The sequence below is a fragment of the Triticum urartu genome, chromosome 7A (genome assembly GCF_056163025.1).
Source record: "Triticum urartu cultivar PI428250 chromosome 7A, HENAU_Tu73, whole genome shotgun sequence".
Classification (NCBI taxonomy): Eukaryota; Viridiplantae; Streptophyta; class Magnoliopsida; order Poales; family Poaceae; genus Triticum; species Triticum urartu.
The window spans coordinates 122,686,534-122,705,370 of record NC_141879.1 but is presented as its reverse complement, the minus strand read 5'-3'; positions in this window follow the sequence as shown (position 1 = coordinate 122,705,370).

The window sequence follows — 18,837 nt, the reverse complement described above, 5'->3', positions numbered from 1 at the left end:
TAGTGGCAGGTCGTGTCGCAACAAGCAAAAGCGCCACATTAACGGCGACAATGCTGAGGATACGGCAGTTAATGCCGGATTCAGAGGCTATAAATCCGGTCAGCGGAAAAAGCCATTCAAAAGAAATCCTAGGGGCCTGTCCAATTTGGACCGAATACTCGACCGCTTGTGCCAGATACATGGCACCCCTGAAAAGCCGGCCAATCACACCAACAGGGATTGTTGGGTGTTCAAGCAGGCAGGCAAGCTAAATGCCAAAAATACCGACAAGGGGCTGCATAGCGATGACGACGAAGAGCCCCGGCCGCCGAACAACAGTGCACAGAAGGGTTTTCCCCCACAAGTGCGGACGGTGAACATGATATACGCAACCCACATCCCCAAGAGGGAGCGGAAGCGCGCGTTAAGGGACGTATACGCGATACCGCCAGTCGCCCCAAAGTTCAACCCATGGTCCCCTGCCCGATCACCTTTGATCGAAGGGACCATCCCACTAGCACCCGTCATGGCGGATTCGCCGCATTGGTTCTAGACCCAATTATTGACGGATTTCATCTCACTAGAGTCCTTATGGACGGCGGCAGTAGCCTGAACCTGCTTTACCAGGATACAATGTGGAAAATGGGCATAGATCCCTCGAGGATTAAGCCCACCAAAACTATCTTTAAAGGCGTAATACCAGGTGTAGAGGCCAACTGTACAGGCTCAGTCACACTTGAAGTGGTCTTCGGATCTCCGGATAATTTCCGAAGCGAGGAGTTAATCTTCGACATAGTCCCATTCCGCAGTGGCTATCACGCACTGCTCGGACGAACCGCATTCGCCAAGTTCAATGCGGTACCGCACTATGCATACCTTAAGCTCAAGATGCCAGGCCCTCGAGGAGTAATTACAGTCAATGGAAACACCAAACGCTCCCTCCGAACGGAGGAGCACACGACGGCCCATGCAGCGGAAGTACAAAGCAGCCTCTCCAGGCAGTTCTCCAGTCCGGCCATTAAACGTCCAGACACCGTCAAGCGTGCCCGGAGTAACCTACAACAAGACTGCCTGGCACGTTCCGAGCAGGCATAGCAATGCGGCCCCAACCCCAGCCCTCGCAAAAATGCGACACCAGTACTTCGCGTACATAACTACGCTCTAGAAATACCATGGGTACAGGGGGAGGGGCACCATCACGGCACGCCCGAAACACGGCTTAAACCGCACCAGGGGCTGCCGATTTTTTAATTTTCTCTTACTTTCAGGACTCCACTCTTCGGAAGGCCTGTTCGGTAGTTCAATTGCCGCACAAATGATGCAAGAAACAGGGAAGCAGACAAGCCATGCCGCATTACGGAACTCCCAGGTGGTCTCTATCACGAGCGGTATACCTGTTTCGCATACCATTCCGCAGCCCGCCCCTGGAACGGACATGTTAAAATAGTCCAACCTTTTGCTTATCGCATTATTTGTATCGTTTTGCTTTGATCGCAGCCCTTTTTATAAACAATGCATAGCTTCTGTCTATTTTTGCATTACTCCTTTTTTTACAAATATATGTTCCTTAACGACATGTTGCACTCGTACACTTTGGTACGGCCAAAATACGCCAGGGGCTTTAGTCCCCCTCAATATGGTGTGAGTAGTCCGAACACTTTAACAAGTGCGGCACCCCGAACTTATAGCATTATATGCATCGGCTCCGAATCATCTCTTGGGTCAATAGTTGGGTTTGCCCGGCTCCTATGTTTTGGTGCCTTAGGTTCTGCTATATCGGCTAAGGTAGCACTAGGAGAACTACTGCGATTGTGCCCCAGTTGAGATGGGTCGAGCACCTCAGTAGAGAAAGCTAAAACTGACTGTCATGATGAAGCGAGAGCTGGTCGCTGTTCGAGAGGTTTTTCGAGTCCTTAAAGACTTATGCCGCTTAGAGCGAGGAGTCGGCTCTATCCGGCCAAGGCGTGGATAGAGCCCCGGACTCGGTCTTCCGAATACCAGGGGCTTCACCGAAATTTAAAATTATAGAATTGAAAGTGCAACTATCCCTAGGTGGTTTTGGTAATTCATAACAACATATAGCTCATTGAGCTAATGCTATTCCAAGATGATTATTTCAGGAAAGCTCAATGATTGGCATGGCATGGATGTGAAAGTGGAACCCTCAAAATGCTAAGGACAAAGGATTGGCTCAATCTCAAAAGCTCAAGACTCTTCATTTTATATTTTAGTGATCCAAGATCACATTGAGTCTTTAGGAAAAGCCAATACTATCAAGGAGGGAGGAGGTGTTGCTTAATGAGCCTCTTGCTTCATGTGCTTAGTGATATGCTCCAAAACCCTCAACTACTTTCCCATATCCACATATGACCTAAACCCTAAGCCAAACTCGGTCCTACCGATTCTTCCTATCCGGCGCCACCGAGTTTCACTTGTCATTAGCCACTGCCAAACCCTAGCAATTCGGTCCTACCGATAGGGATCTCGGTCTCACCGAGATGGGGTTGCAAACTCTCTGTTTCCCTTTCGTAACTTTTCAGTCTCACCAAAAGAGCGAGTCGGTCCCACCGAGATTGCAATGTAAACTCAGTGTTTCCCCTTTGTAACTTCTCGGTCTCACCGAGTTCCACTCGGTCTCACTGAAAGAGCAAATCGGTCCCACCGAGTTTGCCTGACCAACTCTCTGGTTAGCTAATTACCAAATTCGGTCCTACCGAGTTTGTGTAATCGGTCTCACCGAGATTACGTTATTCCCAAACCCTAACCATATCGGTCCTACCGAGTTGCATATCAGTCCCACCGAAAATCTCTAACGGTCACTAGGTTTACATTTTCGGTCCGACCGAGTTTATTGATTCGGTCCCACCGAGATTGGAAAACTGTGTAACGGTTGGATTTTGTGTGGAGGCTATATATACCCCTCCACCTTCTTCTCATTCGAGGAGAGAGCCATCAGAACACACACACCATTCCAACTCATATGTTCTAAGAGAGAACCACCTAATCATGTGTTGAGACCAAGACATTCCATTCCTACCATATGAATCTTGATCTCTAGCCTTCCCAAGTTGCTTTCCACTCAAATCTTCTTTCCACCAAATCCAAATCCTATGAGAGAGAGTTGAGTGTTGGGGAGACTATCATTTGAAGCACAAGAGCAAGGAGTTCATTACCTACACACTATTTGTTACTTCTTGGAGAGTGGTGTCTCCTAGATTGGCTAGGTGTCACTTGGGAGCCTCCGACAAGATTGTGGAATTAAACCAAGGAGTTTGTAAGGGCAAGGAGATCGCCTACTTCGTGAAGATCTACCGCTAGTGAGGCAAGTCCTGTGTGGGCGATGGCCATGGTGGGATAGACAAGGTTGCTTCTTCGTGGACCCTTTATGGGTGGTTGCTTCTTCGTGGACCTTTCGTGGGTGGAGCCCTGTGTGGACTCGCGCAACCGTTACCCTTGGGTGGAGCCCCGTGTGGACTCGCGCAACCGTTAGCCTTCGTGGGTCGAAGTCTCCATCAACGTGGATGTAGGATAGCACCACCTATTCGAACCACGGGAAAAACATCCGTGTCTCCAATTGCGTTTGAATTCTCCAAACCCTTCCCTTTACATTCTTGCAAGTTGCATGCTTTACTTTCCGCTGCCTATATACTCTTTGCATGCTTGCTTGAATTATGTGATGGTTGCTTGACTTGTCCTAAATTAGCTAAAATCTGCCAAGAACTAAAATTGGGAAAAGGTTAAGTTTTTATTTGGTCAAGTAGTCTAATCACCCCCCCTCTAGACATACTTTCGATCCTACAAGTGGTATCAGAGCTTTGGTCTCCATTTGCTTTGATCTCCATAGCTTTTGGTGGTCATAGCCTTGGTTTCACAACCTAGGAGAGTATGGCGTCTAGCGAGGGAAATTATCACCGTAGAGGTCCTTACTTTGATGGTACTAATTTTGCTAGTTGGAAGCATAAAATGAAAATGCATATTCTTGGACATAACCCCGCCGTTTGGGCTATTGTGTGTGTTGGTTTGCAAGGTGGCTTCTTTGATGGGAGAGAACCGAACCGTGAAGCTACCGCGGATGAGTTGAAGATGTTGCAATACAATACTCAATATGAAGGTGTTGCCGGTCTAGCACTTGTGTCAACCAACTCCTACGACATATTTGACTCACCAAATGAAGGAATTGGAAGATGCTTCATGGCCAAAGGTCCTAAGGTAACACACCCCGAGTATGTTGATTTCAATAGTGATGAAGATGACTTGTTAGGTGATGATTTGCTTGGTGACAACTCTAGTGATGAATACTATGATGAAATATCAATTAAACATGCTAATCAAGATAAAACGAATGACAACGATAAGGAGAAGATTGAGGCCCTAACTAAAGAACTAAACACTCTTAAGTTAGCTCATGAAACCATCTTCGAAGATCATCGAGAACTTTTAAGAGCTCATGAGAAATTACGCTTTGAAAAGCTCAATCTTGAGCAAGAGCATGAGTTCTTAAAGGCAATCAATGATGATCTCCTCAAGAAAAGTTCTTCTTACATTGCCAAGCGTTTACTCTTATCCACTTACATGCCTCAAGTCAAGTCTAGTAACAAGAAAGATTCTTCCTCTAGTAGTAACAATGATCATGCTAAATCCAATATTGTTACTTCTAGTAGCTCTCTTGATTCCACTAATGATTCTCTTAGCCAAGTTACACTTGAGCAAGAAAATAGTTTATTGAAGGGAATTATAGAGAAAGGAGTGTACAAAAGCCTTGCCGGGAGTAAGCAATTCGAGGAAATTGTGCACAAGCAAGGAATGCACCGGAAGAATCAAGGTGTTGGTTTTGAACGAAAGTTCAATGCCAATGGAGTTGAGTGGGAAGAAGATCAATACCCCAAGACAAAGTTTGTCCCTCAACAAGAGAAGTATACTTCTTTCAAGGGGACACAAGCTCAAGGTGATCTTCCACCACAAGACTACAAGCAAAAAGGCAAGGACAAGCTTCAAGAGGAAATTGATGCATTTGAAGAAGCTCCAAAGACCTTAGTCAAGTGGATTCCCAAGACTACTTCAAGTTCCACTTCATCAAGTACGACTACAACTCCAAGTATTCCCATCAAGATGGTGTGGATCCAAAAGAAGAAGAACTAGAGAGTTCTTGAGGGTGACTCAGCCAACGTACTTCACTCTTATCATTGTTGGCAAGAACAAGTGCAATCAACTTCCACATCTTGCACTAGTTCAAGGAGTCACAAACCCTCTTGTTGGTAAGACAAGGGACAAGGTAACCTAAAAGTTTTCATGGACATCATCTTTGTGTGCATCACTCTATGTCTATGGATATCCTTGCTTGTTCCTTGTGGGACTAACCCATGTAGGTATTGAAAGTGCAATTCACTCAAATGGATAGCTCCAAGAGATCTACATCAACATTGAGCATCCACATCTCCAATATCTACATGAAGTCATCATCGACAAAACCCAAGGTTAGTTCATCCCTCTTAGGGGGGGATATCACATCTAGGGGGAGCTTTACTCTAAGACTTGAGCTAAAGCAACTCTAAAGATGTGAACAAATCAATGCTTTATGTAAAAGTGGTAACCCCACTTGAGCTTAAACGATGAGTATGACCTATGATCAAGTGTTCTCACTTGACTCCTAAGTCAATATACTCATATATAGATGACCTAGTCATCGCAAATTGCTTGATAGATGCTAGAATTGGTTGTGCATGCCTTGTCACATATTTCATTTGCCATCTTATTGTGTGAGCATGCTGGTTGCATATTTTACTCATTCGAGGACATCCACTTGTTGTTTTGATTGTTTGGTTTTATCTTCTTTTGCCAAGTGGATGGACAAGAATGCCTAAGAACCTCCTCTAGCTATCTATGCTGTTCTCGTCTCAAACTCTATTCATGCTACATCACAAAATTTTGATCAAGTCAGATTCGAACCACTCTATGTGAGGAGCGCTAGGAGTCCCCGATTCGTCATAGACTTAAACTTCCAAAACCTCTTTATGATTCTCGGTCTGACCGATACTCCACTTTCGGTCCTACCGAGATCATTAAGTTGATCTAGGTTTTCGATCTCGGTGCAACCGATTTGAACATTTCGGTCACACCGAGTTTCAGTAACTGCTTGCAGTTATGAATCTCGGTGCCACCGAGTTGTTCCACTCGGTCACACCGACAGGGTCGGGCTATATATAGTCAAGGGCAAAATTTTGGAAATTTCTCCGAACCCCTCGCCCGCGCGATAGCCTGCTCTGCCCTCGTGGTCTCCGGATCGTCTTCTCGCCGCCAGCAGCCTCCAGTCGCTGGTCTCCGTCGCCGTCAATGGGAATTCTGCCCCGCCGTTGTCGCCGTAGCAAGTCCCCGCCGAACTAGGGTATGGACTTGATCTTTGTGCTATTCCCCAATCTGATTCCTAGCACATTGTGATCATATTGATTCTAGCCATGATTGAAACACTCCTATCCAGTCAAAACGCTCATAGATTAGGTTTGATTCGAAAATTCTAGGTTTAGGTTTCCGCCGAAACTATCTCGGACCCACCGAGTTGAAAAACTCGGTCCCACCGATTTGGCTTATGCCATTGCACAAGTGAGACTCGGTCTGACCGAGAATTACTTATCGGTGTGAGCGATTTTTGAACTCAGTGAAACCCTAGCAGTCTCGGTGCCACCGAACTGTGACTCGATCCTACCGAGTTCACTAGTTTAGGTTCCAAAACTGCTTCGGTGTCACCGAGTTTGAAAATCGGTAGATCCGAGATGATTTCAGTGGGAAACTAAAACTAAGTTTTTGGATCATTCTTTTGCAAAAATCTCTGCATTTTGTGATGCTCATCTTTTCTACCTCATCTATAATCTATTCACAGGGTCAGTAGTCAGTTTGCAGCATGTCTCATCAAAGTGATAGCCAAAATATGTCAGAGCAGCAAGTGGTGATGAGTGAGGGCACTAGTCCCTCCAGTTCATCTGATGAAGGCAGCAGGAGCACTCCTAGCAACTTGCCAAAGGCTACCACGAGACAGAGGAAGAAGAGGTAGCTGCACCAGCGCCCAAGGCACCCAAGCTAATGGGAGATGCCATAAAATCAGGGGGAGCTGCTTCCAAGCCAAAGCCAGCTCCAAAGCCAAAGCCTAAGAGAAATACAAGGAGCATTCCTGCAGCTGAGAAGAACAAGGCCCCAGTGCCTGAGACTGTTGCTGAAGAAGAGGAAGAGAATGTCCTGAGAAAGCTAAAGCCCAAGATCCCAGACCACAACGATGCTCATCCTGTGGCTGAGGACATGAAGCTCAGGAGAGATTCAGGGCTGAGGAAATGGAGAGAAGCAGACCCATATGCTTCAAGGAGAAGGACAGCAGTGGACTACAGATTTCACACCAAGGAGCAGCAAGATTTTTATGAGAATGTTTTGCTAGATAAGAAGCCAATCGTCTGTGACATGAGATGGGTTGACTGGACCTACATGAGGGAGAAGGAGGAACACTACCCAGGAGTATATGACAGCTTTAATGCTTGTGGAGTAGCTGACTTTGTTGGGCAGAAGCTCACAAAGTGGAACGAGGAACTGATCATGCAATTCTACTCCACGGCACACTTTTATCCAGATGGGAGGATCACATGGATGTCTGAGGGTACAAGGTACCAATCCACAGTTGCTGAGTGGGCACAGATCATTAATGCCCCAGAGGAGCAAAATGATGACTTGGATATCTATGCCAAGAAGAAGATGGACCATAACTCCATGTCCAATATGTACAAGGAAATTCCCAATGAAGCTCTTGACACCTTCAAATTTGGGTATGTGCATTACCTTCTGTCAGGACTGCCTACGATCAATTGGATACTAAGGCACACCTTACTGCCCAAGTCTGGAGATCACAAGATGATCAGAGGCCATGCTATCAACTTGCTACATGTGTTTGATGTGCCTCAGAAGTTCAAGGTGATGAGCCTCATAGTGGAAACAATCAAGAGGACTGCAGCAGATCAGAAGAGGAGCCGCGGATATGCCCCTCAAATTCAGGAGCTCATCAACTCCAAGATGGGAACGGGCATATATCTATTGGACAAGGAACACCTGCCCATCCGTCTAGATTTCGAGGACAATCAAGTTGTCATGACTGAGAACGAGCCATCATCTGCCCAAGCATTTGCAAAGAAGGATAAGGCGAGGAAGGAGAAAGCTGCCAAGATGCCTACTCAAGAGGAGGCATCTGAGTATTTCTTGAAGACCAAACAAGAGCAGCTTGGTTACTTGATTGCATCCACACTGAGGATTGAGCAAAGTCTGGCCACCCTCACTCAGAATCAGCAGAGCCTAGAGAGAATCATGGAACAAAAGTTCTATGACTTGGATGTCAAAGTAACGGAAGTTCAGTCTGCAGTGGAGCAGCTCCAGGAGGACATGCAGGAGAGGAGAGGCAGGACTACCACTCATGCCTTTTCCAGAGTGCCACGAGGCCCGAGGTCATCTGCCGTGCCAGTTGCTGACACCAGAGCCACCACTTCAGCACCAGCTACAGCCTCAGCTCCAGCATCTACTTCAGCTCCAACTCCAGCGTCTACTTCAGCATCTACCGAAGCCTTCGTCCTTGGAGTGATCCGGACTCCACCACCACCAGAAGATCAAGCCTGAGCGTCGCTTTAGCACTATGCATTTTCTAGGAACTTTTTGGTAACTTGTTGCCAAAGGGGGAGAAGATGTATAGATCATAGGCTTCGAGAGAGAGAGAGTGTTGTTTTTCTCTCTTTCTTTATTTGGTGGTTTTTCAAACTTGTTTGCTTTTGAGTGCTTGATATACTACGTCATTATTTGTGAGACATTGATGATCATGTGTTTGATCATAAGCTACACTTAATGCTTGCTTATTGCTATTATCCTATGTATCTTGTGTGATCATTCACTTTTCTTGGTGATGAGTGCATGTATTTCATTCTTATCATTTTGAGCACTCTACCAAGATGTATGTGACATGGAAGAGTAACCCATGACTCTAACTCTTTGTGCATTTGCAGTCCAAAGCAAATTTTAAATATGCACAAATTTAGGGGGAGCTCTTACTTATCACATACTTCTCAAAGCGACGATATATTTCATGCTTATTATCATTTGTTGAAGCTTTGATCTATATGTTGTCATCAATTACCAAAAAGGGGGAGATTGAAAGTGCAACTATCCCTAGGTGGTTTTGGTAATTCATAACAACATATAGCTCATTGAGCTAATGCTATTCCAAGATGATTATTTCAGGAAAGCTCAATGATTGGCATGGCATGGATGTGAAAGTGGAACCCTCAAAATGCTAAGGACAAAGGATTGGCTCAAGCTCAAAAGCTCAAGACTCTTCATTTTATATTTTAGTGATCCAAGATCACATTGAGTCTTTAGGAAAAGCCAATACTATCAAGGAGGGATGAGGTGTTGCTTAATGAGCCTCTTGCTTCATGTGCTTAGTGATATGCTCCAAAACCCTCAACTACTTTCCCATATCCACATATGACCTAAACCCTAAGCCAAACTCGGTCCTATCGATTCTTCCTATCCGGCGCCACCGAGTTTCACTTGTCATTAGCCACTGCCAAACCCTAGCAATTCGGTCCTACCGATAGGGATCTCGGTCTCACTGAGATGGGGTTGCAAACTCTCTGTTTCCCTTTCGCAACTTTTCGGTCTCACCGAAAGAGCGAATCGGTCCCACCGAGATTGCAATGTAAAATCAGTGTTTCCCCTTTGTAACTTTTCGGTCTCACCGAGTTCCACTCGGTCTCACCGAAAGAGCAAATCGGTCCCACCGAGTTTGCCTGACCAACTCTCTGGTTAGCTAATTACCAAATTCGGTCCCACCGAGTTTGTGTAATCGGTCTCACCGAGATTACGTTATGCCCAAACCCTAACCATATCGGTCCTACCGAGTTGCATATCAGTCCCACCGAAAATCTCTAACGGTCACTAGGTTTACATTTTCGGTCCGACCGAGTTTATTGATTCGGTCCCACTGAGATTGGAAAACTGTGTAACGGTTGGATTTTGTGTGGAGGCTATATATACCCCTCCACCTTCTTCTCATTCGAGGAGAGAGCCATCAGAACACACACACCATTCCAACTCATATGTTCTGAGAGAGAACCACCTACTCATGTGTTGAGACCAAGACATTCCATTCCTACCATATGAATCTTGATCTCTAGCCTTCCCAAGTTGCTTTCCACTCAAATATTCTTTCCACCAAATCCAAATCCTATGAGAGAGAGTTGAGTGTTGGGGAGACTATCATTTGAAGCACAAGAGCAAGGAGTTCATTACCTACACACCATTTGTTACTTCTTGGAGAGTGGTGTCTCCTAGATTGGCTAGGTGTCACTTGGGAGCCTCCGACAAGATTGTGGAGTTGAACCAAGGAGTTTGTAAGGGCAAGCAGATCGCCTACTTCATGAAGATCTACCGCTAGTGAGGCAAGTCCTTTGTGGGCGATGGCCATGGTGGGATAGACAAGGTTGCTTCTTCGTGGACCCTTTGTGGGTGGTTGCTTCTTCGTGGACCCTTCGTGCGTGGAGCCCTGTGTGGACTCGCGCAACCGTTACCCTTGGGTGGAGCCCTGTGTGGACTCGCGCAACCGTTACCCTTCGTGGGTTGAAGTCTCCATCAACGTGGATGTAGGATAGCACCACCTATCCGAACCACGGGAAAAACATCCGTGTCTCCAATTGCGTTTGAATTCTCCAAACCCTTCCCTTTACATTCTTGCAAGTTGCATGCTTTACTTTCCGCTGCCTATATACTCTTTGCATGCTTGCTTGAATTATGTGATGGTTGCTTGACTTGTCCTAAATTAGCTAAAATCTGCCAAGAACTAAAATTAGGAAAAGGTTAAGTTTTTATTTGGTCAAGTAGTCTAATCACCCCCCCTCTAGACATACTTTCGATCCTACAATAATTCTATGGCTAAGTGAGAGTGTTCAAGCATTATAGTCCGATTGCCTTGTTCGTTGTGCTGAGCGCCTCTCTTGAAGGACCCAAACATGGGAAAAAGAGCGCTCAGGTTTATCCCCGAACACCCCAGCACTAGCGGCACGGGGGCAGAAGCCGACGACTCGCCATCTCTCAGAATTGATAAACAACCACACAGAAGGTAATATTTTAAATTCCAACAGCATTGTTTAGCGCATATGAAAAAGTTTTCAGCGCATAGGACAAAACGAGCGAGTTTTACTCAAAAATTACATCCCTGGAACACTCATCCGCCATAAGGCAGGCACCCTTCAGAACATCCTTATAATAATTCTCGGGCTTGCGATGCTCCTTCCCCGGCGGTGGCCCATCCTTCACAAGCTTCTCAGCATCCAGCTTGCCCCAGTGCACCTTAGCATGGGCAAGGGCCCTACGGGCACCTTCAATGCAGACGGAGTGCTTGATGACTTCGAGCCTTGGACAGGCCCCCACCAGCCGCCGCACCAGCCCGAAATAGCTCCCAGGCAGAGCCTCTCCAGGCCACAGTCGAACTATGAGGCTCTTCATGGCCTGTTCGGCCGCCTTGTGGAGCTCGACCAGTTGCTTCAGCTGGTCGCTCAGGGGCACGGGGTGTCCGGCCTCAGCATACTGAGACCAGAACACCTTCTCTGTCGATTTGCCCTCCTCGGCTCGATAGAATGCGGCGGCATCGAACACGCTACGGGGAAGATCTGCGAACGCTCCTGGAGAGCTCCGGATTCGGGTAAGTAACAAGTAACTTACGTTTATGTGTTTGCTTTGCATAAAGAATGCCTTACCCGCCGCTATATTTTTCACCTCATCCAACTCCTGGAGGGTCTTCTGGGATTCGGCCTTGGCAGACTTGGCATTTTCAATAGCCACCGCGAGCTCGGACGCCCGCGTCTTTGAGTCAAGCTCCAAACTCTCATGTTTTTCCATGAGAGCCTGGAGCTCTTGCCGCACCTTGCCAACCTCGGCCTCATACTTCTCCCGCTCGGTGCGCTCCCTGGCCGCCCTCTTCTCAGCCTCGACCAGCGCTTGCTTAAGGGTCGCCACCTTAGACGTGGCCCCTACAATAGCCACGATACTCCTATCATTTTTTGCAATTGCACTTTTTATATATATACTTAAACAAGGTATTTCTTACCTTCATTGTCCTCAAGCTGCTTCTTGGCACGCCCGAGCTCTTGCTCGGACCGCTCGAGGTTCTACTTTAGCGTGTCCACTTCCGCAGTCAGTGCGGCGGACGCCAGTAGAGAAGCCTGCATACGCATATTGACTCCTTTTTGTTAGACTCCTGTGAATTTTATTTGATCCTCTATTCGGCTTTTCTTCCCGAACGCCAAATAGAGCATCAGGGGCTACTGTCTATGTGGTAATATTATTTTCACATTCTTTACTTACCTCAAAGCCTGTTAAAAGGCTAGTACAAGCTTCAGTCAGTCCGCTCTTGGCGGACTGAACCTTCTGGACCACCACACTCATAATGGTGCAGTGCTCCTCGTCGATGGAGGCGCCTTTGAGCACCTCCAACAGATTGTCTGGCGCCTCCGGTTGGACGGGGGTCACTGGCATGGTGGGCTTGCTCCTCTTGGAAGGAGGTCGCCCGCCGGACTCTGGAACCTTTGAAGGTTCCGGAGCGGTGTCCGGCCTAGGGCCGGACTTGGAGCCCTGGGGGGTTTCATCCCCTTTACTCCTGGAGTCCGGGAGGTCGCCTTGCGGCGCCTCCAGGACCACCTCCTCCCGTCTTGGAACCTGTTGGGACATCACTTCGGTGTCGTCCATAGGGCGGGGGGAGGAAGCCGTCGGAAGCGAATTCACATCCGACGGTCCAGTGAACCGCTCGATGACTCGTCGAGCCGGTCTTTGGGTGGGCTGCATAAACATATTCGACGTAAGGGAAAGCTGTGCAGTAAAGGAATACTATGCATTACTCTGGTATCCGGATACTTACGATTTAGCCAGGGGCTTGGCCCTGAGCGGCCACTCCTCTCCGCCGTCGTCGGCGTTGGTGGAGTAGTCCGGAGGAAGGGTTTTCCCCTTCTTGGACCCTTCAGCCTCCCCAGTTGGGGTGGCCTTCCTTTTCTTCCCTTCCCCCACTGGAGGGGGAGGGGTCTCTTCTTCCTCCTCCTCGTCTTCATGGGAGGATTGCGTCTTGGAGTCGTCGGATGAGGGATCCGACACCTCTAGGCGCCGGGCACTCTTCCGAGTCCCCTTGGCCTTCTTCTTGGCCTTCTTCTCTGGCACCACATGGGGTGCCGGAACCAGCAGCTTCGCCAAACGAGCGTCCGCTGGGCCTTCGGGCAAGGGAGCCAGACAGTTGATCTGTCCGGACGTCTCCTGCCAATCTTGTCAAACGTAAGGGAGCTTAGATCCCGCATGGAGTGAAACTATGAAAAACTGATACCCTGCAAAAGGTAAAAAAAGCTTACCGCATGAGCGTGACGCTAAGTACTGAATCCGCGATCCTCGGTAGCGGATGCGGGGGCCTCGGTGCCCTTGAAAAGCACCTTCCAGGCATCTTCGTACGTCGTGTCGAAGAGCCTGCTCAGAGTTCGGTGCCACGCCGGGTCGAACTCCCACAGGTTGAAAGCCCGTTGTTGACACGGGAGGATCCGGCGGATGAGCATAACCTGGACTACGTTGACAAGTTTGAGCTTCTTCTCCACCAGGGTTTGGACGCATGTTTGGAGTCCGGTCAGCTCTCCTTTTTTACCCCATGACAGGCCCGTCTCCTTCCAGGAGGTGAGCTGCGTAGGGGATCCGGATCGGAACTTGGGGGCTGCGACCCATTCAGGGTCGCGCGGCTCGGTGATGTAAAACCACCCCGATTGCCACCCCTTTAGGGTCTCCACAAAGGAGCCCTCGAGCCATAAGACGTTGGGCATCTTGCCCACCATGGCGCCTCCGCACTCTGCCTGGTTGCCGCGCACCACCTTCGGCTTGACATTGAAAGTCTTGAGCCATAGGCCGAAATGGGGGCGGATGCGGAGGAAAGCCTCGCACACGACGATAAACGCCAAGATGTTGAGGACAAAGTTCGGGGCCAGATCGTGGAAATCCAGGCCATAGTAGAACATGAGCCCCCGGACAAATGGGTGGAGAGGGAAGCCCAGTCCGCGGAGGAAATGGGGGAGGAACACCACCCTCTCATGGGGCCTAGGGGTGGGGATGAGCTGCCCCACTTTAGGAAGCCGGTGCGCAATGTTGCTAGACAAGTATCCGGCCTTCCTCAGTTTTTTGATGTGTCACTCCGTGACAGAGGAGACCATCCACTTGCCTCCCGCTCCGGACATGGCTGGAGAAGGTTGAGGTGGGGAGTGCGGACTTGGGCGCTGGAGCTCGAGTGCGCGAGAATGGATAGGCAAAGGAGGAAGAAGGCGTAGGTGAAAAGGTGGATCCTTCTCCCCTTATATGGGTGGACGCAACTACGTGTCCCCACTAGCCTGGTAAAACTCGCTTATCTCCAAGCGCCGTAATCAATGGCGCGGTTGGGTTACCCACGCCCGTATTGATGAGAATCCCGGAATAAGGGGACACGATCTCTGCTTCGACAAGACGTGCCAAGGAAACCGCCTCGCATGACGCGCTGAGGTGGGGTAATAAAACGATTTGAACAAAGGCTTGGTCGTGGTGCATCACACTACGGAATACGTCAGCAGATTAGATTTGTGAAAATATTATTCTCTCTATGGCAGTATGTGGAAACTTATTTTGCGGAGCCGGACACTATCTTTGTGTTCAAAATCTTCTATGAAGTACTTGGAGGAGGAACCCGCCTTGCAATGCCGAAGACAAAGTGCACGCCGGACTCGTCGTCATTGAAGCCTGGTTCAGGGGCTACTGAGGGAGTCCTAGATTAGGGGGTGTCCCGATGGCCGGACTATACCTTCAGCCGGACTCCTGGACTATGAAGATACAAGATTGAAGACTTCGTCCCGTGTCCGGAAGGGACTTTCCTTGGCGTGGAGGGCAAGCTTGGCGATACGGATATGTAGATCTCCTACCATTGTAACCGACTTTGTGTAACCCTAACCCTCTCCGGTATCTATATAAACCGGAGGGTTTTAGTCCGTAGGACAGCATACAGAACAACAATCATACCATAGGCTAGCTTCTAGGGTTTAGCCTCTCTGATCTCGTGGTAGATCTACTCTTGTACTACCCATATCATCAATATTAATCAAGCAGGACGTAGGGTTTTACCTCCATCAAGAGGGCCCGAACCTGGGTAAAACTTTGTGTCCCTTGCCTCCTGTTACCATCCGGCCTAGACGCACAGTTTGGGACCCCCTACCCGAGATCCGCCGGTTTTGACACCGACAGTTAGGGTTACACAAGGTCAGTTACAAAGGAGGAGATATCCATACCCGTATTGCCTAGCTTGCCTCACCAAGTAGAGTCCTGTCCGGACACGAGACGAAGTCTTCAATCTTGTATCTTCATAGTCCGGCTGTCCGGAGACCCCCTAATCCTGGACTCCCTCAATGGCCTTGGCACATCTGGAGGCGAAAGCGCCCAAAAAGGGGAAGGGCGCCCCAGCGGCCAACACCGCGTGGGACGTTGATAGTAGTCCAGAACATTGCCCCCGTACTAGGCCCCAGGCCGCATCGTAAGTGACATGGCTTATTTATGCGCACATCCAGCCGTTTCTTTTTATTATTCTAACATGGTTAATCCACACTATTGCAGTCCGGCCCGTGACCGTATCCAGCGATCCTCATCTGGAGGTTCGTTGGCTCCATCGGAGATGGCAAGCATGTCGCCACCACCTGCTTACTCCCCTGGGGCCAGGGATGACACCGAAGTGTTATCCCGGAGGACCACTCCGAAGGGAGGAGCCCAGGACGTTGTCCGGGAGGTGCCACAAGGCGGGACCTCCACTGCCGGACACATGGGGGAGCCAATCCCCATGGAGACTGGCAAAGAGGGCCTTATCCAGTTCGGCCCTCAGCCGAATACGATTTTGGAGACCCATATGGCTCTGGAGTCGGGCGAGCAGCCCCCTTTGAAGGAGGGGGGTGCGTCGCCTCCACCAGTGGCTCCTGTCCATCCAGGAGTGCCAGATGACCTGATGGGGGCGCTACGAAGCTCCTCCGTCATGGACGAGCACCGTATCCTTATGGGTGCGGTGATCGAGAACGTTCAGTCCGCCAAGAGCGGACTGAATGAAGCCTGTAGCAGCCTATTAACAGGTTTCGAGGTAAGAAAGGGAAAAACCCTTGTATAGTCTGTAGCCCCTGAGACGCTATCTGGTGTTCGGCAAGGAGAACCAGATAGGGGATCAATCCTTAATTATAAGAGGCTGACTGAATATGTATCGATAAGCAGGCGTCCCTGTTGGCTGCGACCTTGCATACTGCCGAGGTCTCCGAGCTGAAGCGGAGGCTGGAGCGGACTGAGAACGAGCTCGGCGAGGTTAAGGTTCAGCTCCAGGAGAAGCAACGTGAGGAACGACTTGCTATATGTTCGGGAAAGGATAAGCGTTGTATATTGACAGCGGTTTTGTGATATGTGCAGAAGCCATGACCGAGGTCGAGGCCTTGAGGAAGGCCCTGGGCGAGGCCGAGGAGCAGGCTGTCCAGCAGCAAGCCGCCCGTAAGAAGCTAAAGGCCCGGGTTAAAGAAGTCCACCATGAGCTCCAGGATGCGGTGAAAAAATGTGAGGCCTTGGAGCATGATGCGTCGGTTCGAGGGACCGAAATCGCCAAGGCTCATCAGAGCGTGGAGACCGCACGGAATGAGGCCCAGGCCGCCCTCCAGGAGATCCAGGAGGCCAAGAAGATCACGGCGGTAAGGCATTTAAGATGCAAAGCAAGTATGCGGAGAAGTAGTACCTTTTACTAACCTGGGTTCGGAGTTCCCCAGGGGCTTTTGCGGATTTGCCACGCAGTGTATCAGACGCCGCGGAGTTCTATGGTGCCGAAGGAGGGGTTTCTTCGGAGAGGCTTTTCTGGTCGCAGTATGCGGCACCAGAGCATCTCGTGTCCTTCACCGATCAGCTGAAACAGCTGGTGGAGCTGCATTGGGTGGCCGAACTAGCCATTAAGGATTTGATAATCCGGCTGTGGCCAGCCGAAGCTATGCCTAGCAGCTACTTCGGACTCGTGAGGCGGATGGTGAACGCCTGTCCTTGGCTGGACGTTATCAAGCGCTCCGTCTATATTGAAGGTGCTCGTATGGCCTTCACTCGCTGCAAGATGTGGTGGGCAAAGATGAACGCTGTTGAAGTCGCCAGCGGGCTGCCAAAGGGCAAGGAGCACCGCACACCCGAGTGATATTTCGAGGATGTTGTAGAAGGGTCTCGACTTGTAGCGGCGCAATGTTAATAGGACATTGTATTTGAATAAATGTATTCATCACTACTAGAAAAAGGCCTTTTAGTGGCGCACCTATTTTGGCCATTAATGACGCACTATAGGTGTGCCACTATCACCACGCCACTAATAACAAATACTAATGGCGCACCTATGGTGCGCCATTAGTATACCAGATAATAGTGGCGCACCTGGCAGTGCGCCATTACTATGCCTCCTAGGGGGCCATATTTACCTTCACGTATGGCCCCAAGTGCGCCATTACTATGCCCCATAATGCGCCACTGGTATTTAGCCCTGGTGCGCCACTAATGCTCAACAAGGTGCGCCACTACTATGAATATTAGGATTTTTTTTGCTTTTCTGATATTTGCACAGGTTACAAAATACATTACATCACAACATATAAACAGTAGATTTATCGAATACAATAGAAGATTAGTCTCTGAATACAAATTCATCATATTAGTCTCTGAATTCAAAATACCGAACAAAGTTAGAACACTACAAGTCTTGAGACCACAAGTAGCGAGTTTGTCTTCACATTACAAATCGATATCTAAACTACCATCACATAGAAGAGAGTTGCGTTCACGATGAGCATCATCGCGATGAAACTGGTCTTCATCCGGTTCCTCCTCCACTCCCTCCTCTCTCCCGCTAGATAGCGCGCGTATCTAGCTTCCGCCTCCGCCCTAGTGGTGTACCCTTTGTAACTATTACCGCTGAAACGGTGAACCTGTCTCCGACACTCCTTCCAGTCATCTTAGACTCCGGGAACCTTACACTTGTACACGACATACGACGGCATCTCTATGCACTAGACAACAAAACGTTAGTAGCAATTCACAGACAATACATAAGCAATATATAAGTATGCAACAAAAGGATCGGAAAAGAAAAGCAACACATTAATAGCGCGATTCATGGTCCTACTAATAAATAGCATCTATTACATATAAGTTGAATGACTGTCCAAACTAAAGAGACATACAAGTTCATTAAAGTTTAATTGCAACATGAGCTAATCGATATTTCAGAACTACATAGCATCATTACTTTCGACTCGACTTAGGGACCGGAGCGTGGATGAAGCCCCCGTCTTTCGTGATGGTCATGAAATCGCGATCGTTGTCAGCCTGCATTTGTAGCGTTGTTTCTATTTCACTGTTGGACAGTTGATATTTGAGGTAGAACTGCCCCGAGGTATGAAGGACATCTTGATGGATGATTTCTGCAAACTCCGACTGGATGCGAAAGAATTCTTGTCTGATGTCCGCGTCCTGGATTGCCGACAAGCTTGCGGCCCAATCTTTGAGATTAGTTGGTAGCAGAAGGTGATTATGGTCCCGTACGATCGCCCGCATGTGATGGAGGGCGTAGTAGGCATCCTTCTAACCGCCAGGCGGCTGCTTGACACAGGGGAATGTCGTTACGTGGGTGAACACGTGCTTGCCGTACCTACAAATTGGCCTCCTGAAGGTGCCTCCAGATTTGGCGTAGCCGAGGAGAGCATCATCAAGAACTTTCTTGATATTTGTGTAGTCTTTCTTCGATTGACGGTCCGA